We start from the raw sequence: 24,612 nt of genomic DNA, 5'->3' as shown, positions 1-24,612 counted from the left end.
AACACAGAATGCTGTCGCCTGCCTGGCATTGTTTTGTGCACAAACAGTGGTGTCTCCATGTGACCTTTCACTTACAATCTTGTTCCCACTCTTTCCCCCAAAATAAATCTCAATTACATTTTAGTCTTGGGTGGGTGGGTGGGGGGAATCCTCTTGTACTGTTCCAACTGTAGGAATCATGTTGCGGGCAAAAGAGAACAGGTGATAATTAGAATGACTCAAAGCCTGCCGAAATAGAAAAGTAGCAACATGAGATGATGATGCCATACCAAAGTTTGGTCAATAGGACCAAAGATGGATGCAGCCTAAATTGTAGCTAAATCTGTACAGAAAAAACAACAACAACAGCACACAACAAATCATCTGGGTTTCTAAGACCGTTCAGCTTTCAATATTCAACTGTAGGCATATGCTTGTATTTCACATTCCAGATATGCTGTTAGTCAACACACTTAGACTGAGCTAGAAGAGAAAAAAGGGGGGGGGTAAGCATATGACAGAATGCTTGATCGGGTCAGCTGATAATAATAAATATAGTGACGGATTGGAAGAGAATTTCAATTCTGTTTGCATTTTAAGGTGCTTTAACAATCCACCCCAGGCAACTCTGGCAGTTGTAGTTCTGTGAAGGGAGTAGGGGTCCTCTAACAACTCCTTAACAAACTGAAGTTCTCAGGATTCTTTGAGGGGAAGCCTTGCCTTCCAAAGTGGTATAATAGTGCTTTAAATATATGGTGTGGCTGTGGTCTAAGTTTTTGCTGCAAAAATAGGGCAGAGTATTGCCCTACATGAGATGGAGTTTTGAAGACCTGGCTATGCTATGGAGAGACTGTCGAGAAACAGGAAAATCACGTGCAGATAGCTGGAACTCAAGATTTTTGGAGAGGTGAGCAAGGTCCATGAAACCAGAAAGATAAAGTGAAGTGATAGAGCTCGGATGCAAGGATTTCCTGATCTGCGAAAGGATTAACAGAGAGAAATAAAAAGTTGGATTCCCATGGTTAACATGTTGGTTCACTATCGCAGCCAGGGTCCAAGGTTCTTGAAAGTGGTGGAGTCACTGTTTGGGGCACTGCTTGACAGTCAAACACATTAACTAATTTCATTTATATTTTTATGCATAACTTTACCCCAATACACACATTTTGGAACATCTTTTTGTTGTTGTTGAAGGGCTGCATTACAACTTTTAGAGTTCGAATTTCAAATTGCTGTGTTTTGTAGTTCATGTATTGTTTCAGGAAGTGTGAATTCTGAATCGAATTTTTCCCCACCCCCAAGAGGAGGTCACTAATTGTGATCAGATCTGACTGCCCTCACCACCTCAGAGGTAAGGCTGGTCAGAGGGTGTTTAACCCTGTTCTGCTAGCACCTATTCCTAGGACCATTCATTTTCTACCACCAGTGGAACTAAGGAAGGGTCCTAATTTGATGAAATAAAGGGTGGTGGGCCCTTCCATTATGCATACAAACTGGGGGGGGGGGGGAATCACACAAAGGAAGGGATGGGAAGGTGAAAGATAGAGTTCTTTTTTACAATGCTAGAGGAAAGTGGTGTGTTCCAAACATTTCCCTCCCCCACCCCCAGTTTGTGCAAGGCTGACCCTTGCTGCTGTTTTTGTTTTGTTTTCTTTGTTCCTTTGGCCAGTGGCTGGGCGTAAGAGAGTTACTTTCGCTTGCTTCTGGAGCCTCAGGGCTACTGATCTTCTTCATAGTAGTATGCCACCAACTAAATCACGAAGCAAGCAACCCAAATATATTTAAAACAAGTGTTGAGATATTGCCCCAAATAGGGAGTGCTTAAAAGGTAAAGGTAAAGCACCCCTGACAGTTAAGTCCAGTCATGAACGACTCTGGGGTTGTGGCGCTCATCTCGCTTTTCTGGCCGAGGGAACCGACGTTTATCTGCAGAGAGTTTTTCCTCGTCATGTGGCCAGCATGACTAAGCTGGTTCTGGCGAAACCAGAGCAGGGAACGGAAACACAGTTTATCTTCCCACCAGAGCGGTACCTATTTATCTACTTGCACTTTGATGTGCCTTCAAACTGTTAGGTTGGCAGGAGCTGGGACCGAACAACGGGAGCTCACCCCGTTGCAGGGATTTGAACCGCCAACCTTCTGATCAGCAAGCCCTAGGCTCAGTGGTTTAGACCACAGCGCTCAAATAATGTGTACAAAATGAGGAAAGCAATTTCTTTCAGCTGCCCTTCAAAACAACCTATCGTTCACACCAAGGTGTTGTTGTTTAGTCGTTTAGTCGTGTCCGACTCTTCGTGACCCCATGGACCATAGCACGCCAGGCACTCCTGTCTTGCACTGCCTCCCGCAGTTTGGTCAAACTCATGTTCGTAGCTTCGAGAACACTGTCCAACCATCTTGTCCTCTGACGTCCCCTTCTCCTAGTGCCCTCAATCTTTCCCAACATCAGGGTCTTTTCCAAGGATTCTTCTCTTCTCATGAGGTGGCCAAAGTATTGGAGCCTCAGCTTCACGATCTGTCCTTCCAGTGAGCACTCAGGGCTGATTTCCTTAAGAATGGATAGGTTTGATCTTCTTGCAGTCCATGGGACTCTCAAGAGTCTCCTCCAGCACCATAATTCAAAAGCATCAATTCTTCGGCGATCAGCCTTCTTTATGGTCCAGCTCTCACTTCCATACATCACTACTGGGAAAACCATAGCTTTAACTATACGGACCTTTGGCGGCAAGTTGATGTCTCTGCTTTTTAAGATGCTGTCTAGGTTTGTCATTGCTTTTCTCCCAAGAAGCAGGCGTCTTTTAATTTCGTGACTGCTGTCACCATCTGCAGTGATCAAGGAGCCCAAGAAGGTAAAATCTCTCACTGCCTCCATTTCTTCCCCTTCTATTTGCCAGGAGGTGATGGGACCAGTGGCCATGATCTTGGTTTTTTTGATGTTGAGCTTCAGACCATATTTTGCGCTCTCCCCTTTCACCCTCATTAAAAGGTTCTTTAATTCCTCCGCGCTTTCTGCCATCAAGGTTGTGTCATCTGCATATCTGAGGTTGTTGATATTTCTTCCGGCAATCTTAATTCCAATCTTAATTCTATTGATAGTGTGTACACCAAGGTGTACACACTATCAATACACGCATCAGCCCTGAATCGTACCAGTCACATTTGATAGAAACAGTTGGGAGTATTGGTCTTTTTTCTGTCATATTGGAGATTCAATACACAGCAACAATAACCTTCTGCAAGCTTTCTTGAGCATGGCTTTTCTTCAAGGACCCCAAAGTAACAGAGTCTGCCATGCTGTCAAGTGAGAGATCCAGATAAGGGAATTTCTGACATCCATCTATCACAAGCCTGTCAGGCAACGAATATTTCAGGTGAGTGAGCCAACACAGGAGCACATTATGTTCAATATCACAGTTATCTGGATTTTAAAAGAGACAATGCAAACTTTCTCTCTTCGTTTCAGAATACTTTTGGAGTGCAGTCCCATACGTGCCTACTCAGAGGCAGACCTCCTTGGTTTCAGTGGGATTTATTCCATGGCAAGTGGGCGTAGGATTGTAGCTTTAACAGAAGCCCTATTCATGTGTTGTGCATTGGGGCTCTTTGTGGTCAGGATACTCAATTGCACACCTGTCCTGATCACATGAAGTTTCTGTCCACAAGCAGCTGCTCACTCATAGGAGTTCCTTTGGATGTCAGAAGGCATGGTAGTGATGTCAGGGGCTCTACCAGTAGTATGGCCCCATTCCTACTTTGACACATGAGCAGGGGCGGAGGAAGGGGGTGCAGTGGGGGTGGACCACCCCAGGTATCTTTGCTGAGGGGGATGAAATTGGGCCCATATCCGCCCGCGACTCCCAAGCCTACCCCGAGTCGTCAGGGTAAGGAGGGAGCAGCAATGCTTTGCCGGTGGCATTCCCCCCTTCCCCCTTTGTTTTGACAGCTTGGGGGAGGCTTGGGAGTCATAGGCAGGCAGTGCGCTGAATGTCCGCCATGGGTGGCTTGCTCCACCCCCGGCTGCAGGGTGCACGCACCGCTCCATGCACCCGAGTGGCTATCCTGCACCTGGGAGGGCGCCCTCCAGACACCACTTTCTTGGGAGTGTGCTCCGCCAACCTTGGGAGCGCACCCGCCCTGGGAAGTACGGGCATATGCCCCGCCGCCGCACATGAGCATCCCACAGGCAAGTAACATGTGCATCAGGCTAGAGCCTGGGCTGTGCTATTTCATGCACATACTATTTAAACCATTCAACGTCTTTCAAAATGCAATGTTCTTTTTTGTCCCTGAGGTTTCTGGGTTTATTTATTTTGAAACATCAGAATTATACTCTTCCAAGGAGATCTACATACCGTGTTTCTCATATTATAAGACATGTCTTATATTTATTTTTTCCTCAAAAAAACACACTATGGCTTATTTTCAAGGGACGTCTTATTTTTTCGCTCCTCCTCCTGCTGCGGCCGGCATTGCTGCTGCGCCTATCACTATGTCTTATTTTCGGGGTATGGCTTATATTCCTTGAATGCTTAAAATCCTGCTATGGCTTAATTTATGGGTATGTCTTAAAATATGAGAAACAGGGTATTTGCACACTGACAGTTCAAATATAGAATGTGAACAACAAATGATACAAACTCTTTAAAAAACCCAACCCCCTGTAAAATTCTCAAGTAGCAATCGTAATTAAAAAAAAACACACCAGTAGCTACAGTTTTGTAGAGAACAGGTGAAGAGAAACAGTCTCCCACCCAAGAGAGTGCTGCATATGCAAAGGCCATCTGAAACAAATAAATCTCAGGGCCTTGTGAAAGGATCAGGATGTGGCAGATTTCCAAATGTTTACTAGCAAGGAGTTCCAGGGCCCCTGGGGCCCTGGCGGGAAAAGTTGCCTCTCTTATTTGTGCTTGGAAATAAAATCTTGCAAAACATGAAGATCGTGCCTAGTGAAATCTCAGAAGCAAGAAAATAGCTAAGCAGGATTTATGGAGATCAAGGAGTCAGCTATGATGCTCTTTCCTTTTCCCTCTCCATAGCTGGTTTATTCGAAATAAGTCACCTGATAATAATAAAATGTGTACTCTCACAATGGTCATTCTTAACATAGAGCAGCCTCAGGTCAAACGCATCCATGGATGATCACAATAAGTGGTTGTGGGGTGGTGGGACTGCCATTGGTGGTGGGACGAGTGGGGACCAGCAACCTGAAGACTGTTGCAGGTGCAAATTGCTTCTGCTCAGGATTTCAACCATTTGGATCCATTCCAACTCCTGCCAGTAGTTTTCAATGTTTCAATCTACCCTCGTCCCCCCCCAAAACCCATAATAATCGACTCTCATGCCTATTTTCATTTCATGATTTATTTTTTGTATCTAAGATAGATGATAAGATAAGATAAGATAAGATAATCTTTATTGTCATTGTCCCCTTGCGGGAACAACGAAATTAGTCGGTTACCACATCCACTCAGATAAAGCTCAGATATTCCACATAATCCAAAATTACTACAAAACCCCAATTAAAACAATGCAATACGATACAATGTAACAAGTAAAATAAGAGGACTTCAAGGTCCAGACTTTCCATTTAAGGCCAAAATCGCTCTAGAGACGAAACTGTTCTTGAGACGGCTCGTTCTTGCCTGCATTGTTCTATATCTCCGTCCTGATGGCAGGAGCTCAAAGATACGGTGACCAGGGTGCGTTGGATCTCTTGATATGTCTAGTGCTTTTCTATGGCACCTGGTGGTATAGATTTGTTCCAAGGTGGAGAGTGAGCAGCCAATAATGCTCTCTGCTGTTTTAATAATTCTCCACAGCCCTGCTCTATCCTGAGAAGTACAGCTTCCGTACCACACACACAAACCATACGTGAGCACGCTCTGTATGGCACAGTGATAGAGTTCAGAACATAGGAAATTGCCTTATACCGAGTCAGGCCATTGGTCCATCGAGTTCAGTATTTTCTATACTAAATGATGAGAGCAGCTCACCAAAATTTCAGACAGGGGTTTCTCCCAGCCAGTCCCACATGGAGATGCTGGGGATAGAGCTGGGAACCTGCTGTGTGCAAAACTAATGGTCTACCACTGAGCTATGAGCCTCCCCAAGCAAATATAATGCCTCCCTCTTATTCATTCATGGTATCATTTTGGCTCCATCAAGCTAAAGATGCAAAATCAAAGGAATCACATACATTGCATAAGATACATCCATTGCCACTGGCCCTTTCTGACATGAAACTTTTAGAGACTAGGGGGAAAGTCACTGGAAAATAAAGAAGAGTTCCGGCTGGAAAAAAAGAAGAAGCCCCAAACTATGGAACTGTGGAGGCAGTGATGTCCACTGACTCAGATGGCTTTAAAACAATTCACGGAGAACAAAGCTCTCAGTGGTTACTAGCCATGATAGTTATGTTCTGCCTACATGGTTGGTGGCAGTAATGCTTTGGAACACCAGTTGCTGGAAGCCATAGGAGGGGAGAGTGATCTTGTGCTTGTTTCCTGCTTGCTGGTTTCCCACGGGCATCTGAGAACAGGATGCTGGACTAGAGGGGCCATTAACCAGCAGGCTCCTCTTAGTTATTATGTTCATGGCAGACATAAACCAGGAAACTCCAGATTTGCTGGTCACATAAGACGAGGATTTTTAAATGGCTAAAATTCTGAGGAAAGGCTAATTTAATCAAATCAGAACACTTTTGGGGAAAGGAGCGGCTCTCCTGTACTCTCCCCCCCCCCAAAGATATCATCTTAATTCTACCCGTGAGTCTTAAAGGCAAATGAATATGTACATACACATGAGAACTAAAAATAACACCAAACACGCAATCAGCTGTCTTTGAAAAGCCCCACTTGGCATCCTTTTTAATTCCAAGCACAAACAGGAATTTGCCAGCAAACGCCGGCTCACTTGGGCTGCATTTATAAAATGGTCATTAAGTTCATATCAAACATGTGTGTTTTAGAGTTAAATCCTCTAAGACAATGAGATAGAATAAGTAATCATTTGACAGAAGTGCTCCTAATGAATTAGATTTCAAAATGTGGAAAGTCATTCAAGGAAAATCCTTCTTTTACCTTACACTGAAAACATATCATTAGCCTTAATTTAAGTCAAGGTGAGGTTGGAAACAGACATTGCAGGAAATTCTTGAATGACTATTGTTTAATCCCATTTAGGGACACTTTGAACAATGACACATATATATAATGAGATATTTAAAATTCTTTGGCCAATCCCTAGCTAACAGCTTTTACTGTGGAAAGAATGAGTAATTCAATACAGCCTACTGAGCCTTTTACATGCTTTTATTCTTGATTTGTTGGACATGGGTACCATAAATTTTGAAACCAATCTATTAATGACTTAAATTGGAATCTGGTTTCCTTTACTTTACATATGGTGCTTCAACAACGAGCAAAAAAACAGATGGATCGATAAGGTTTTCTGTAGTTGAGTAGCAGCAATGTGCTAAAGTTAGTGCTGGGCTGTTATTATTGAATATGGTGTCAACAAATTCCCCTTTCAAGTAGGACTGCAAAAATAGTTTCCAGTGGCAAGGTTATCTCAGCCACTTGAAATAACAGGAATTTCTCTTTATTATCATTTGTGTGTGCTTTGCAAATGCAAGCCTTATTATTTTTTAATCAATTTCCCCCAGGATTGAAGGCATGACAGTATGTGGAGTAATTAAACAAAGAGCTTCATGAACTTACAGGTTCAAGAAGCACAAACAAGTTAGCAACATGCTACAACCTTTCAGTGTAGGCCCCTGGACTGTCGCGAGCCGAAAGAGGCATCGGTGGTCCCAGTTTGGATCAGTCAAGTCTGCTCATCTGGACTTGTCCATAAAGGTGTGCTGAGGAGGCACCAACTTAGTTCTGTGTTGAATATTTTTCCTGCGTTTTTTCAACCACCCTCCATCAATTTGTGAGAAAAGAGATTGTAACCAAAACTCATGAAAGTGGAGAGAAAAGTTTGGTGAGATGCATGGCTAGGATGCCAGGTTTTTGCTGTGTTCACCTTCCTTTCAAGACGGCCGAGGGATGCATGTGAGTGACCTTTCTTTCATTCTAGAAATCGTATCTCCTGCGGTCCGAATTCTGTCAGCTTCCTGGATGCCTGTGTTTTCTGAAAACCCCATGATGTCCTCAGCTAAGTTTTCCAGTGAGCAAAACAAGTGGGGAGACTGTATATTGACAGCCAGTGCAACTCCTTCAGAATCAGTGACATACAGTTCTAGCTGGCTGATCCGTTTAAACAACTGGTCACTGCATTTTTTAAAAAACAACAACAACCACAGCTTCTGTGTTATCTTCAAGGACAGCCCTATGTACAGCTCATTACAGTAATCCCAACAGGAAGTTCTAAGAGCATGGATTACTGTTGCAAGGAATGACCATCACTAGTGAATAGACAAGACAGGTAAAATGCACTTGTATGTGAATTATATTAAGGAAAATTGCATCCAGAAATGTGTATGTTTAAACTGCACAGAAAAAATGCATAGATTAGAAGAAATCTGCATGAAAACACATACACATTTTTGTGTGGATTCTTCTTTTGAATTGACTTTAAGATTGGCAAAAATGAAACTCTGAAATTGACCAAGTCATCCATCTCTAGTGATCTCTTTTGAGCCTTTTGCCAAGTGCAAAAATCAAGCGCTTGTTAAAGCTCAACCCTTGGTGTCAAAACAATGGAATGCTCATGTATTCCTGAGTGTAACTCTCAATCATTTATTTTATTTTTCATTATAAACATACAAGCAAACAATCACAGTCTGCACGTAATACATCACATATTACAACCGAATGCCGAGCTTTTAATATCAATCGTAAGTTGCCTTGCACTTTCTTCAGTGACCTCAATTTAGATCTTATGGAAAACATATTTAACGTGATTAGATTTGGTAATCATATATATAAAAAACTGCTTAAGTACTGTTGGATCATTAGCTGAACATTTTTAGATATGACTATAAATGTACACAGGGACATGGGTGGCGCTATGGATTAAACCACAGAGCCTAGAGCTTGCCGATAAGAAGCTCCCGTTGCTCGGTCCCAGCTCCTGCCAACCTAGCAGTTTGAAAGCACGTCAAAGTGCAAGTAGATAAATACTTACCGCTACAGCGGGAAGGTAAACGGCGTTTCCATGTGCTGCTCTGGTTCGCCAGAAGCGGCTTTGTCATGCTGGCCACATGACCTGGAAGCTGTACGCCAGCTCCCTCGGCCAGTAACGCGAGATGAGCGCTGCAACCCCAGAGTCGGTCACGACTGGACTAATTGTCAGGGGTCCCTTTACCTTTATCTTTATAAATATACACATCTCTCTCTCTCTCTCTCTCTCTCTCTCTCTCTCTCTCTCTCTCTCTCTCTCTCTCTCTATTGCAATGACCAGTTAGGATTTATTAGAATTGACCAGAGATTCTGGAAAGAGAGAGACATTCCCTGCTCTCACTTATGATTTGTTTTTGATAGTGAACATTGTACTCAATATTCAAAACAAAGCCCAGTAATGAATGGAAGAAAGAGGGATTACAGAGAGAAGACAATGCCCAGAATGCTTGTGTCTAGTGTCTGGAGATGAAATTTAGTCAGGGAATTATTTCCAACATATAGTTCTCAAACTCAGCGTGAAAAGGTAGAAAAATGAAATTTTCATCATTAGAATTTGACAGCACACAGTCATAATATGCTGGCATGTGTAACGGGAATTAAAGGGTTCTGCAGGCAGAAGGAGCATTCATAATTTTTTTTTAAAGGCAAATCACTTCTTTCAGCTTCATGAATCACACCCTTTTGGAAGATGGCTGGACACTTACAAATGACAGGCATAATACAACCCATCTGAGTGATGCAGCCATTGTTAAATAGATTGTAAGCCTTAATTGATATTGGGCTGAAACAAATTTTCCACACGGCTAGCACCTGTGGGCTTTATTTGCCGTCTTCTATGAAGGCGCCAAGGAAACACATTCAGTGTGGGAGGAGAAACATCATTTGATGACATCAGTAAGGTATAATTGGTCAGGCTGTGCAATGGCACACACACCCCGATCCACCCCGTGGCCCCTAAATCGGTGTGAGTCATCCTGCACTGCCCTTGGAGCCACCCACCTCAAATCTGTTCCCAAGACAATTCAGGAAGAGGGCTAAAGGTAATTATTTTAAAGGGTTTTTGCTATGTACTTACGAATGCAACCTCCCGGGCAGGACTGGAACTTAGAGGGGAGGGGTGTTATGTACTGAGCTGAATCCTAGAACAATAGGATCCAGAATGCAGCAGTCTGATTGGTCTGCAGGAGCCACCCAATCCAGCTCCAGGTGGAAGTGAATCAGCAACCTGATTGGCCTGCAGGGGCAGCCAATCAGGCTGCTGGCAGAAGTCAATCCGCAACTTCAGGAGCAGCCCTGAAGTAGCCAATCACGCAAGACCCATTGTGTAAATAATGTATATAAGCAGACGTTTTTGGGGAAAGAGGCATTCTTCTCTTCTTCCTCTATTGCTACTACAAGCTGAATAAAGAGCATGGAATTCACTCTCGACTCCGAGTATATTTCAGTTTTCAAACTCTATTTTAACGTACAGTTAAAACAGGTTTTAAAAATGGCCACACAAGGAAACACTGCTTACAGCCAGCACCATGAAGGATTGGATCCTCCCACTTAAGGTGAAACAGTAAGGGCCCCTGGACAGTTAAGTCCAGTCAAAATTGATCCTGCTGGGTAGGCCATCAGGCAGGAAAGAAAGCCATGATGTCAGACCTACTTTTTCCCCAGGAAGACACAGCCACCAGTCAAATAGGCCTCATCTTTTCTCACATGGTTTTCCCGCTCTGTCTTCCGATCCTTCCTATCTGACACCCTCTCCCGAGACACCCAGGGATGATTCTGAGCCACTTCAGCCTGACTCACAGCAATCCGTGGCTGTGTATACCCAACTCATCTAAAGCCCAAGCCCCTCCAAATATGCCCTATTTGGCTCAGGGCTTGGGCCTTGTAAACGTCCTTCTTTAAAAAGACTCCAGGGATTGAGCCTGGGAACCTCTTGCATGCAAAGTGTCTGCTCTTACCACCAGATGTCCAGTGGAGGGACCTTTGTTGCTTTGTCTCAGGCAGCCAAATAGCTTGGGCTGGCCTTGCCAGACCCTGAAATACAGCATATTCCTCAACCCCAACGGTTGGCTTTTTAAGTCATAAGGCTATTTCCCCACCCACAGCAGTTGCAGCTTTAAAGCACACAGGCTAGGATTATTAAGCAACAAAGGATGCATTTCCAGGGCACTTATCTGCCTCCACAGCACAAACAATCAGGATATGATTACCCGTCTCAACATGATTACCTGTCTCAGCATCTACTTACCGAAACGTTTCATCCTTTGCTCCCAAAGAACCAGAATAACACACCTGGTCCTAAAAGCATATATGGCGATGCATCTTTCTATACATAGCTGTTCCTCCCAGCTGAGAAGGGGAAGTGAATTCTAGAATGCAACGTCTGCACACATCTGGAACATCAGGTGAGCCTCGTCCACAGGGAAAGAACACACACACGGAGAGAACAATATACGTATTCAGCACTATTACCTACCTCACTGGTAGTAGTGTGCCATTTCTTTAGCGGCTTCAAGATCTGCTTTTCTCAGATATCCCTGTGTATCTCCCCTCCAACCACATCCACAGTCTAGTCATAGTTAGTAGGATGGTCAATGGTGCTCAGTGGGTGGTGAGCCAAAGATCTTTGCAAGGTTCAGGACCTGTGATTGGGGCAAACAGATGCCCATGTGTGAGGAGTAACACTTCACACATTTACAATTATACGGGGGCTTGGAGGCTAACTGAAGCTAATGTGCTTGTTTTTTAATTTTAAGGTACTGTGGCTGCTGCCACACATTTTGATATGGGATTGCTACTATGCACAGCACAACATTTCCTAACCTGATGCCCTCCCAGGCAATCATCCCATTTATGTGTCCATGCTCATCGAGCTGATGGGAATTGCTGTTCAGAGGTTATATTCAAAGTAACGCTAAGGAGATCATTCCATCAGCACAAGCATGTTTGCTTGTCTGATGGAATGATCTCCCATCTCCTCTCCCCATCTGGTGTTCTAAAGGATCTCCCGATCTTCCAGAGCATATTTGGGAGTGCACAGAGGTGTGCTGTGAGAGCAGAGGGTGGGGGGAGTTTTGTTGTGCTGGTGGGAATCATTGCTCTAGCTTTTGCTAGTGCAACCAGTTAGTTGAATATGGTCCCAGGAGAGCACCATGTTGAAGACTGGCATAGCATATTTCACAGGGGTGTTGTATGGAAATCATATATCTGTTCTCATGGGTCCGTGTGACTCAGGCTAAAGCATCGTGCATCACACTAGCTCTGTTTGAAAACCGCATGGCAACAGCCAAGCTGCCTGGCCTCCAGTAGCACTGTCTGAGCTCATGAAGTTTAATGAAAGAAGGGCGCCTGTGTGACTGACAGATATTTTGCATGGCAACTGGGTAAAAAGTTCCGTAAAAAAGTACAATGATGTGAGGAATCAATATCTAAAAGTAGTGCTCACACTCCATTTGTTTGCATGAGGAACATTCTGTTCACTTTGCTTAACTGGCTTAGCGTGTTTCGTACGAGAACAAATTGATCTTGATATCTGTGGAGATGGAAGGCAAGTTTGAGAGAAAACAAAAGAAATCCGCAGCCAGCAATCTTTCTCTGTGGAAGTGACAGGATGCAGAACCCTTTCAGCAGGAAACAGAAGTAACAGGAACATAGGAAGCTGCCCTAAACTGAGGCAGACCATTGGTTCCATCAAGTTCAGTAGGATCTACAAAGACTGGCAGCGAATGGCCACGATTTCACCCCTACCTGAAAATGCCAGGGATTGAACCCTAGATCTTCTGAATGCAAAGCAGATGCTCTGCCACTTAGTCACAGCCCTTCCTATAAATCTTTTGCAAATCCACAGGATGAAGGAAGACCTTCTGCCCTTCTGATTGGGCAGTAGAAGAGTGGTGGTACAATTCCTTCTTTTTATTGTCTGGACCCAGGTGGCGCTGTGGGTTAAACCACAGAGTCTAGGGCTTGCTGATCAGAAGGTCGGTGGTTCGAATCCCTGCAATGGGGTGAGCGCCTGTTGCTCGGTCCCAGCTCCTGCCCACCTAGCAGTTCGAAAGCACATCAAAGTGCAAGCAGATAAATAGGGACCGCTCCGGCGGGAAGGTAAACGGCGTTTCCATGCGCTGCTCTGGTTCGCCAGAAGCAGCTTTGTCATGCTGGCCACATGACCCGCAAGCTGTCTGCGGACAAAACGCCGGCTCCCTCGGCCTATAGAGCGAGATGAGCGCCGCAACCCCAGAGTCGGACACGACTGGACCTGATGGTCAGGGGCCCCTTTACCTTTACCTATGAGATGGTAAGAGATGGAATGACAACCCCACAGTGTCCTCTGATCACTGACTGTGAAATACAAAGACAGCTGGTTCTTAAGATAGCAGCTCACTGTGCTCCAGCCAAGAAGGACACTGGCACTGGAAGATCAAAGTTCTGAGTCACATGGGGAGCCTGCAACAGGTGTTCGACTGCAGAAGTTCACCCCTCAAGTTGTGGGGAGCTTCTGGAATAGGGGCAGTGGTGTGAGCAAGGGGGCAGGGCCAATGGGCTCCTCCTGACTCTCCCCCTCATACAAAGGTTCATTCAAAAAGTAAAGAGGGTGAGTAAAGTGTGGCTAAACCCATATTTAGTACACAACCCCAGTGCAGATATCTGAATTGATGGATCCATATCTCCTTATATGGGGCCTGCCTGTGGCACCTGTGCCCTCTCACTTGGGGGGCAACAACCCCCCAATGCATAGTTGATTGAGAAATGTCTTGTTTAGAAATGGAAGTGCTTTTCGGCCTCTTTCACATGGCAAAGAAATATTTGTAGGGACATGCAGAAGATCTCACATCCCATATTACAGCATGTGTTTCTGTGTGAGAGTGCGTGAATGAAATAATTCAGTGATATCTTTGGGAGGTTGGGGCAACCACATTCTCTCCCCCCCCCCCCGAGCGCTCCTCACATAGGCTTCATTCCAGAAATCTTTCCAGTCCCATTTTGAAAGTTTGCAATGTGAGTTGCTCGGGGTGACATTTACCTTTAAAAAGAGGACAGAAGTCCTCTGATCACTTTGTAATATTGATAAGGTAATACCCTTCTCCTAAAGTTCTCCTTTCGCAAGAAAGACTATAGTTCAGTGCTAATGAATCTGTTTTGTCTGCAGAAGGTCCCATTTCGACCCCCAGTATCTCTCTCTGTCTGAAACGCTGCAGAGCCGCTGCCAGCCAGTGTCAATGGTACTGAGCTAGCTGGACCAAGGGTTTGACTCGGTATAAGGGAACTTTCTACATTCCCCACTGAAATGTCTGTCTCTCGTTGCCAATGCTTGAGATGTTTCCCTTCCCAAAACTTCTGGAATCTGGCTGGGCTAAAGTATTTGGCTCAGCCACAGTTGCTTGCTGTTCTGAATTATTGGGAAATCTAGAATTTAAGCTGAGTAAATATAGAGCGGTCTCTTTGTGACAGGGGTCTCTTTCAAAATAAAATAAAATAATGCATTATATCGAGATTTATCAAAACATTTATCAATGCTCTATAGGAAGTAATAAAAAAAATCAGCAACATTGTTATTCAAAATGAATGTGGAGTCATATTCTTAACTGTTAGCGGTTGGCTCAAATAGTCCCCTATCTTCAAGAACACATTAAACCCCCTCCACCCCGAATTATTTTAAAATGCATCCATAATCAAAACAAATGGAATATTCACTCTTTGTTCCATTGGGAAAAGAGCTATAAAGATTAATGCAAGACAATGACATTTAATTAAAGCTTATTTACTTTATAAGTACTTCCAAGTCTTCTCTTTCAGAGAGGAAAACACAACTGATTCCACACCTATCTGACAAATGCATAGGGAGGAGAGGCTCAGGCTATGCTAGGAGTGGATGAAACTGCAATTTCAGTTTCCATTTATCATTTTTCTGCTCTTAAATTCAGTTCTCCACATTCTTATACCATGCATTTGGGAGGGGATGACATCATCATCATCATAATATTATAATAATTTATTATTTATACCCCGCCCATCTGGCTGTGTTTCCCCAGCCACTCTGGGCGGCTTCCAACAGAAAAATGAAATAAAATAATCTATTAAACATTAAAAGCCTCCCTAAACAGGGCTGCCTTCAGATGTCTTCTAAAAATCTGGTAGCTGTTTTCCTTGACATCTGATGGGAGGGCGTTCCACAGGGCGTGCGACACCACCGAGAAGGCCCTCTGCCTGATTCCCTGCAACTTGGCTTCTCACAATGAGGGAACCGCCAGAAGGCCCTCGGTACTAGACCTCAGTGTCCGGGCAGAACAATAGGGGTGGAGACGCTCCTTCAGGTATACTGGACTGAGGCCATTTAAGGCTTTAAAGGTCAGCACCAACACTTTGAACTGTGCTCGAAAACGTACTGGCAGCCAATGTAGATCATGAAAATTCACTAGCATTTTAATGTGAATTTCTCCAAATATACACATTTTTTTTGTAAAGAAGTTTCCCCTGACATACTTTCCTGTTTGTTATTTTCACAAATGCACGCATCTTTGTGCACATTTCCCTCCAGTAAATGCATTAGTTGGCTGGATTTGGCATTGCAAAATTCAGAGAAGAGTAAATTTCAAAGGTTGCCTTTCTTAGAAAAGAAAAAGAAAAAAGGTCTTCTCAAATTCTCTTTATTTACATGTTTTGGACATTCGCTATTTTGCAGGCACACTTGGTTTACACATAGGGCTTGTGTTAGCACAGCAAAATTGACAACTTTGGTGTGGTGGGGGTGATTTCCAAGGGGACCCCCAGCCAATGAAAATCACCCTTCCGAGACTCAATTAGCTTTAGGTAAGAAAGCTCCCATTGGTGCTGATGGGAGCTTTTTCTCTACAGCTAAGAGGAGTATGGTGGCAGAAAGATTTTCATTGCCATCACAGCTGGGGAGGCAAAGATAGGCTTCACCTTCCCTCCTTGTGTCCTGAATTCCCAGTGAAAACACCCCATGGTTGTTGTTGTTGTTGTTGTTTTATAAAAAACAAAAACAAAACCCTGACATCATTTCTATCTCTGAATGTAGTTGTACATGGGGGAAAGGGGTGCTATTAGTTTGCAATCTGGGTGGCAAAACAGCACAGGATTCTCTGGCAAATATCTCACCAATGTGGACTACGTGTTCTCTGACAAACAGCAAAAAAGGTTATTCTGTAACGGGATACTTATTAGATTTTAAACTACCCATCCGGCTTGATATGTGGACTAATTGCAATGTTCTCAAATAAGTAGCAAACAAGATGTTATTTGAATTGTATCCTCAAACAGTGCCATATGAAGGATCTCCTTTTGGTGGGCGGCAGCGGTGGCGGCGGCTGGGGTGGGGGTGGGGGTAGGGAAGCAATTATTTCCTCTTGTCATAGCCAATACATTTCATCTCCCTAGTCTTCGGTTTACCCTGCTTTGACACCTTTTTCCTCACACTATATAAATAGTTAAAGATGTTAACAACCAGGGGAGAATACTCAAATGCTTAATCAGACTAATGTGCTGACTTTGACTCCAACTACAGTATAGCAGTGAGGAGAATGGGGAAATGATGGGAAAACCCAGCCAGATTATTATTATTATTATTATTATTATTTCCCTTTTTCTTTTCTAATTTTTTTTATTAATTTGAATGCTTAAACATATCTTCCAAAGGGAAAGGGAGAATCAGGAATAACTTATATTGATGGCACCCAAAGATCCTTAGAAAAGTCATTAGTTAATGTCTGCTGTCTGTATCTTAATTTCTCTATTCATTCTATAAATTGTGGCTGTTGTGTTTTTTTTACAAGGACAAAAGCACCCCCCTTGAATTCCAAATGCTATAAATCACTTGGAACTTCTGGTTGCCTAATTTATCCAGCATTATTCCTATTCAGGAAATCCTCATTCCACCAGGGAAGGAGGAGAAAGTTGATTTGGTTTGCACTGGAAGGCGAACCTAGCTAATTCACATTTTCCAAATCAACAAGCAAAATGAAACATAGCCACCTTCAAAATCCGCACTCCTCTGAATTTTGTAACGCAGTTTTCCGGCCAAGAAATGTGTACAAAAATGCATGTATCAGGGTAGAGTGAGCAATAAAGGCATATTAGTGAAAACAGCATAAAAAGAGGCATTGTACATATTAGGGGAAGTCTTTTGCAGAAAATGTGCATATTGGGCAAAAGTACCTACAAGAATGTGTGTATTAGGAGGAATCTTCAATGGTGGATTTTCATGGATTTTTAAAAAACCCACAACATTGCAAATTGATGTGGAAACATTGAGAACTGAACATAAGATCGGAAAAATGAGAAACTGAAAGAAACCGGCATTAACAGATTTGCCCATCTCTAGTGCCAGAGCATGTCTTTATTGCAACAGAGAGCAAAGTCATACCCCAGACTTTTATCGGCATTTAGAAAAGGACTGGGATCTTCAAAATCTGAGATAAGAGACATGCCTAGTTGTGTTTTCTTTTTTCAAACATCACCAAATTCTTTTTTAAAAGGATTTGTTCGTTGGGTGCTCCCCCCCCCCTTCCTGCTCTTACCTTGAATTAAGGAAGGGGGGGAAAACAGCTCGACTCTTTAAAAAAGAAGAAGCAATTTTGTATGCGATCGGTTCACAGTACAGGCTAGGTTCCTGTGGTCCTGTCAAAGAAAACAAAACAGCAAATGACTGAAGCGCTGAGGTTTAAAATGCAACCTAAACCTATGCATAAAAGCTACTTTTCATGAGGGGCTGCTATGCATTCGAGAGAATGTTTCAGAAATACAGAAGAGTGAACAATACGCAAATGTGTACTATTGTTCATAGGCATTCAGCACACACACTTCCTATGGCGTGTGTTGTGAATCCATATTAAGAATAATGTAGAAACATAGCTAAACACGCTTGCTTTTTATGACATCTTCAGTATAAGCACGCATGCTACTCACAATGCATTATGAAAAGACAGGCTTCCCCCCCCCCTCCAAATGTTGCTATTCTGAGTCTTACCTGCATAAGGCTTTCGTCGTAAGTTCAGTGTAAGGACCATGTAACACACATAAGTCAGCTGAAAACAGCTTTTGTGAATTAAGGCAAATCATGCCAAAAGTTAGTTGCTGATGTATGTTAGTTTCTTCAACTATATGTTCCACTTGAAGAAGGAACTAACCTTTTAATTCCTTAGCATAAGTTATAGTGACAGTCTTAAAAGTATTGATTTGTTTGTATCAAGTGTAAAAAAAATATTAAGCAATGACAATAAAAGAACATATATTCCAACCCATTAGATAAAAAAAATGGAGCAAAGAATCAGAAGAATGAGGGAGGTAATTAAATTTTAACTTTGAGGTAATAAAAAAAGATGCCCATGATATCAGACAAAACTAAAATTCATAAGCATAGCTTTCTCGTCTAGAAATGTTACACCCATAAAGTCAGCCCATAAAATTAATCTACCTGGCAATTTCCCATGTTAAATCAGCTTGGGGAGGGGGAAACTTTTCAGCACTTATGGTATTATATCTAAAAATCCATCTTCTCTTCTTGGCCGTATATCAACATCTTGTGTATTTGGAAAAATAAGATCTGCATTGCACAGAAATATTTGCATTGTAAGAAAGAGGCGTAGTGAAGTATATCACTAGCAGAGAGATTTGGCATGTGTAAGTGGTCTCTAAAAAACACAATCAACCTGCTAGGCAGAGGGCAAATATATAAAAAAGGTAAGAGGCAGGCATTGGAGATCTCTTAGTCAATTTCTGCATCTGATCAGGAATATTCAGGAAACAGAATGAAGGTAAAAAGGGAACGAACCTTACTTGAAAAATAAAAAGAATCAAAATCTTAGTATTTCCCAAGATGTAATCTTGCACATTTTACATACATGTAATGCCCAGTTCAATTAATGGGATTGAGATGTCCAGCAGACATACCTTTTTTTATTACAGACTAATATTGTCAACATGTACTCATCAGGGAAGAAGGTTAAATACACAGCTTATTTGAGAAAGTGTAGGTGAAATTTGAAACAAAGCAATTCTCTCCCCCCCCCCCCATTTTTACATTCTGCGCTTTCAATTTTGCAGATCTGAGAGAGAATCCTATTGCCCTAATTGCAACACTATTCAATTGGATCAACTAAAGTTTCTTCAAATCTACTTGGAAAGATACTGCATGCTGGCAAAAGTCCATTTCTTTGCCTTCAGTTCCATCCTTAAAAAGCAACAGCTATAAGTGGGTGCAAGAACAAAAGGGGGGGTTTGTGAAGCCATACATCCCTTACATTTGCATTCTTTCCAATAACTTCAGTTCTGCAGGGTTTTTTTAATCACTCTAATAAAGGGGCAATACCCTTTCCAATTACAGACATTATTGCTTCTGTAAATAAATATATTCTTGCTGTACATTGCCAGCTTGACAGAAATCTGTCTAAGAAGCAGCTAGAGAAGAACAATAGCAGGAATGTATATAAACATTCTGTTTTCCTCCCCCCCCCCCGATCTGCCCACCCCACCCCATTAAAAAAACCCAACAGCACAGCCTCACCTTAAAATCACAGTATTCTAAGTAAGGGATATAGTGTTGAAAACATGAAGGTGGGTTAGGCAGGCAGTTTTCTCTAGAAAATAGAGGCTTAAAGTGCACCTTCCCTTTTTGCTCACATAAAGTTGGTTCAGGTTGCTTTTATCAGATCAACACAGGAAATCAGGCATAAAGCCATATGAACAATGCAAGGGAACAACTTGTTGGATAGCTTATCTACACAAGAATATATTCCTTGTAAATAAGGTGTCCATGTGTCCTACTTTACAGGGGTATGTCAGAGAACATTCCTCTGTTTGAATGTATATCCTGTTTGAAGGACTACCTAGGGTAAAATTAGTTTCAAAATGAAGAACTGTAAGAAGGGAGGGCAGAAGCCTTGAAGTTGTCCATCAACAGACGACAACAGCCTGAGCAGGTAGGCACACATGCCACCCAAGCGCACTCTTCACCTCCACTCTGATGAGATCTCATATAATTCTGTTTAAATCACAAAGAATCATGGAATTCTTTGATTCTATGCAAGGTGCCCCTAGCATCATCAAGTCCAGCGCCCTGCAATGCAGGAATCTCAACTAGATCATACATGACAGATGACCATCCAACCTCTGCTTTAAAATCCCCAAGGAAGGAGAGTCCACCACCTCTCATGAGAGTCTGTTCCACTATTGAAAAGCTCTTACTGTCAGAAAGATCTTCCTGATACTAAGACAGACTCTCCTTTCTTGTAACTTGAAGCCATTCATTCAGGTCCTAACCTCTGGAGCAGGAGAAAAAAAGCTTGCTCTGCCCTCTACGTGACAGCCCTTTAGATATTTCAAGGTGGCTATCATATCTCTTCTCAGTCTCCTCTTATCCAGGCTAAGCATACTCGATTCCCTCAACCCTTCCCCAGAAGGGTTGGTTTCCAGACCCTTGATCATGTTGGTCGCTCTCCTATGCGCACCTTCCAGGTTGTCAATATCCTTCTTAAATTGTGGTGCCCAGAACTGGACATCTGCTGCAGCTGTCTCAAATGTTCACATTACTGCATCCAGTTTTCTAGTCAAATTGAAGCTTGCTTGGGCAGAGAGGGCAGAGAATGCATCGAATGGTAGCATTTGTCAAGAAGCTACAGGATCAATATGGAATGTGGCTAATGCCATGTGAATGCAGCTTCAGAAACTAGCTGTGGGAACACACTGGATGTGGAAGAAGCAGTAATGTAAACACACCCCATGCAAAATGAATGACAAATGAATTTATGTTAAGAACTTCATTTTTTTTGGTTGTATCTGATGGTGTTCCTGATGGAAGGCACTTTGACCCATCGGAGGCTTACATCAGCAGACTGGGGTGGAGGGGTTTCTTTGCCAGTTCCCACTTTCAGATCCCAATACGTCCCCCCACCAAAAGGAAATCTGCTCCAGAGGATTGTAGAAGCATTTGGAAAAGAAGGGATATGGTAGGCTGGAGGAGCAGGGGGACTGGTGGAAAGCTTCTCGCTGTACTTTCCACCAATGGAAGCCTTTGTTTTCTACCAGCAGAAAGATGACCCTGGATACAACCCTTTAGGAGGAGTTATGGGTTTGACAGCACGGTTCTAACACACAGTCCATAGGAAACTGTTTCTATTGAATCAGACCACTGATCCATCTTGGCCACTATATTGTCTACACTGACAGAGAGCACCTCTCCAGAGCTTCAGACTGGGATTTCTCCCAGGTCTATCTGGAGATGCCAGGCACTGAACCTGGAACTTTCTCCATGCACAACATGTGTCCTGGCCATAGAGCTATGGCCATTCCCCAACTGGTTTGTGGTTCATACACCAAAGGGTATGCTTACACCAGTGAATGTCATTTATGCTTGTGAATTTGGGAATAAATGCTTTTCCGAAAGACATTTGTTCCTGCCTCCAACAACCTGTTCATACTGTGACCGGGCATAAAGGTGGGCCTTCTTTGAGAGATGCACTCAAGGTCTACCAAGACCTGCCGCAATGATCAAAATGCCTCTGCAAATTATTGCCAAAAAAAACAAACTCCTTTGCAGATTTATATTGGCCCTGCCAATGATTTTCTGTTTAACTTGTAATCAAAACAACTCAAACCTAGTTACCGTTTGCATATCTGCCAAGCCTCTCAATTTCAGCAGTAGGCAGCAGACTCTCAGGATGACAGCTTGTCTTTCAGATTCAAGCGGAATCTGCCAAGGCTCCACTACAGAGGCAACTGGAAATTTAAATGCCAGCAAGCAAGGACATTTATGTAACTTTACACTCTGGGCATGAAGAGACGTCACAGAGGGGGCTCTGTCTGCGCATGTCAGGCTCCTGAATAAAAAATGATGCACCCACATGAAATATGGCTATTGCAGGCATGGGACACGCGAGTGTCGCTGGCTTTAGCTAAATTGAACTGCTGGATAGCTCAGTTGGTTGGAGTATGGTGCTGATAATGCCAAGGTTTCAGGTTTGATCCAGCTGTATATTCCTGCATTGCAGGGGGTTGGACTCAATGATCCTCAGGGTCCTTTTCAACTCTACAATTCTGTGATTCCATAAGAGATTACCACACTACCAAATGCCAATCATAGTATTTGCCTACCTTGGACAAGCGGGTGTTTAATTTTGATTGGATCTTTTTTTAAAAAAACCATCCATAGAGATTGTGTGAGGCTGATCACCATTGAATACATGATTACAAGATTATTACTAATAATCAGTGTACGATGGTATGGACCCAAAGACGTCTGTAGCATGTGGAAAGGCAACATCACTTGTGTAGGGCAGCTCCTCCAAATTCTGGCAATTCTCTCATCGCCTCACCTCAACAAGGGTATTGTGGATTTTGAAAATGTTCAGAAAAGGGCAACCGGAATGATCAAGGGGGTAGAGCAGCTCCCTTATGAAGAAAGACTGACATTTGGGACTTTTTAGTATAGAGGAAAGGTAAGAGGTCACATGATAGAAGTTTATAAAATTATACATGGTGTTGGGAAAGTGGAGAGAGAAAGTTTATTTTTCTCCATCCCTCATAACACTAGAACTCATGGACACCCAATGAAGCCTAATGTTGGAAGACTTAGGACAAATAAAAGTAAGTTTTTCTGGAGGCAGCACACATTTAAGTGATGCAACCCACTCCCACAGGAGGCAATGAAGGCCACCAACTTGGACGGCTTTAAAAGATGATTAGACAAATTCATGGAGGAGAAGGCTGTTGATGGCTATTAGCCACGATGGCTTTGCTCTGCCTCTATGGTTGAAGGCAGTGATGCTTCTGAATATCAGTTTTGCTGGGAACTGCAGCAAGATCCCGCTTGCGAGTTTCCAACAGGTATCTAGTTGCCCACTGCTAGAACTAGATGCTGGGCTAGATTAACTTTTGGCCTGATCCTGCAGGTTCGTCTTATGTTCTCACTGCAATCCCTGGTGCTCCACCCAGTGCTGTTCCAAAAGTTATTGGGCCCTCAGGAACAATATTTTGTGGAGGGAGGGACACAGGGAGGAGGAGCCAGTAGGGAGGAGGAGTCAGGAAAGTCCCACTATAGAAGGGAAATTCCACTGGCATGTCTCTTGGTGTAATCTAATGCTGGTGATGGTGAGGCTGGTGACGAGCATAAGTGGCAGTGAAAGATTTCAGCCCAGCAGCCTTACAAAAGCCAACAGAGCACTTGTTCTTGTTAGAGTTACCCCAGACCTGTAAGTTTCTCACAAGTTGTCAGCCATGTGTATTATACGGTTCATTAGTGAATCGTGAAACTGCGACTGGCAACCTTCTCGAGGAAGAATCTTCCAATGTGATGCTACTCACGTTGGCCTTCGGATCCTTCTGGGCAGGAAGCAACATATAGAACTTCCTGTTTCAATTGAGCCTTGATTGAGCCAGAAGGGTTTTCTGAACTCTAGTGCGACCCTATATCTTTGGTTCCAATTTCTGTTTTGTTCGTTGAACCTGGCTCCTCGTTTGTCTAGCCTCTTCTTCGGGTCTGCTCTGTTCTGGATTGCTCTTTGCTCTTTGGTCCCGATGTCTGGCTTCCATGCTGTAACATTTCATTGTAGGTCACGCTTTTCAGTGCTCATTGATGATATCTGTTGACCATTCCAGCAGTAATAGCAGTGAATTAAGGAATACGAGAAGAAATTATGAAGACTGAAAATCCCTAGACCTGGCTGATGGAAGTCAAAAATATTATACAGTGGTGCCTCGCTAGACGAATTTAATTCGTTCCACGGGTCTTTTCTTATAATGAAAAATTCGTCTAGCAAATCCCATAGGAATGCATTGAAATCTTTTTGAATTTTTTTTTGCCCATAGGAACGCATTAATTGAATTTCAATGCATTCCTATGGGAAACCGCGATTCGCTAGACAAATTTTTCATAAAACGAATTCGTCTAGCGAGGCAACCTCCGCTAGAAAAAACCTTTTGTTAAGCGGAAATTTCATTAAGCAGGGCATTCGTTAAGCGAGGCACCACTGTATAAGATATGAATGTAAAATGATGTGTTAAAAATATGCAACACACACACAGAGAGAATTTGTTCATCCCCCCCCTCCAAAATATAGTCCGGCCCCCCACAAGGTCTGAGGGACAGTGGACCGGCCCCCTGCTGAAATTGTTTGCTGACCCCTGGTCTACAGTGTGCATGACTGCTTAACTCAAACAGGCACAGCAGAGAATTCATGCACTGCTATAGCTATGAAAGTACTACATGGAAACAATTTCTCATGCAATTAAACAAAACAAATTCCCATGCAAGTTTTGGTGCCAAGTTAATAGTAATAATAGTATATTTTTTATTATATTGTTATGATTTCTTAGTCACCTTTCTTACAGAGTGACCCAAAGCAACTTGCATTAAAAATAATTAAGAGCAGCCAAACCCCAGAAAAACACAGTTACAGTATACAATTAAAAGACAGGGCTAAAAAATCCCATTCCACTAAAAGAGGTCACAACGCCACCCTTCAAATTAAGGGCCAATACCCAGAGCAAACAGAAATGTCTA

This window comes from Zootoca vivipara, chromosome 1 (genome assembly GCF_965207765.1).
Source record: "Zootoca vivipara chromosome 1, rZooViv2.hap1.1, whole genome shotgun sequence".
NCBI classification, from domain to species: domain Eukaryota; kingdom Metazoa; phylum Chordata; class Lepidosauria; order Squamata; family Lacertidae; genus Zootoca; species Zootoca vivipara.
The sequence above is the reverse complement of the archived record's forward strand: the minus strand, read 5'-3'. Positions refer to the sequence as shown.